Genomic DNA, 1,173 nt, shown 5'->3' with positions numbered 1-1,173 from the left:
GTCAAATTGCAACGGAATGTTATCCGAGAAAGGGGAAAACGTACGGCAGAAGAAAAATAAATAGTTACAAAATCTAGCAATAGACGGCCCTGTAAGTATCATAATTTAATAGCAGTCGACTACAAATGACAAATGAATCATACAACAACGCCTAATGTGTACGTTTGACGTTAAACAAACTGTACTGCTCAGTGTGCATGAGTGTACGCATGTGATACTGTTAGTTACTATAATCCAATAAAAAATATATAACAATAAAAAATAAAGTTTTTGGCTTTTTAGATATATTGAATTAATGAGATTTTTTCGGCATTCGGACAAGCACAATATGCTGGGCTATGCCTGTAAACTGGTAAAGAATCCTTTTGTATTAGTTTCACCTAAATGAAGCAACGGCCTTGCCGCAGTGGCTACACCGGTTCCCGTCAGATTACGGAAGTTAAGCGCTGTTGGGCGCGGCTGGCACTTGGGTGGGTGACCATCCGGGCTGCCATGCGCTGTTGCAATTTTTAGGGGTGCACTCAGCCTCGTGATGCCAATTAAGGAGCTACTCGACCGAATAGTAGCGGCTCCGGTCAAAGAAGACCGGGAGAGCGGTGTGCTGACCACATGCCCCTCCTACCCGCATCCTCAGCTGAGGATGATATGGCGGTCGGATGTCCCCGATGCGCCACTTGTGGGCTGAGGAAGGACGACTTCTTTCTTCACATAAATGAAATAGTCTTTCTCTTGTGGTATATTTGTGCTTACCAATTAATAATATTATGTCCAATCGCCGTATCCACCCACAAAATCTTGAGCGTGTCCATGTTGCGTTAATCGGTTCTTCGTAAATTTTCCAAAGCACACAGGTGGGCTTCAGTTCTTCTTATTACATTACTACTTGAAATAATAACTCATACAGTCTTTCAATTAATAAAATAGAATTATATCCTTCTATTCGATAGACATAGAAAATACATACGCTTCACTTATTCAACTCGCCCAAAATGGCTACCTCCGTTCACTAGCAGAGAGCATGTCCTTCCTCCTACTAAGGGACGGGAAAAACATCTCATGTTTTTTAACATTTGAAAATGAAAACTACAGGACGGTAGGCACAGGGTCTACGCTGGGCTATCGCTTCACCTTTTCTTATCATCATCATTTCATCCCCATCGACGCGCAGGTCGC

The 1,173-nt window shown here is 42.5% G+C and overlaps 1 pseudogene; it reads left to right on the top strand.

The window, feature by feature from the left end:
* Positions 1 to 388: 388 nt before the first annotated feature.
* LOC126100847 (5S ribosomal RNA) lies at positions 389 to 506 on the top strand (annotated as a pseudogene).
* Positions 507 to 1,173: the final 667 nt, after the last annotated feature.

The sequence above is a fragment of the Schistocerca cancellata genome, chromosome 1 (genome assembly GCF_023864275.1).
Source record: "Schistocerca cancellata isolate TAMUIC-IGC-003103 chromosome 1, iqSchCanc2.1, whole genome shotgun sequence".
Lineage (NCBI taxonomy): Eukaryota > Metazoa > Arthropoda > Insecta > Orthoptera > Acrididae > Schistocerca > Schistocerca cancellata.
The sequence above is the reverse complement of the archived record's forward strand: the minus strand, read 5'-3'. Positions and strand labels throughout refer to the sequence as shown.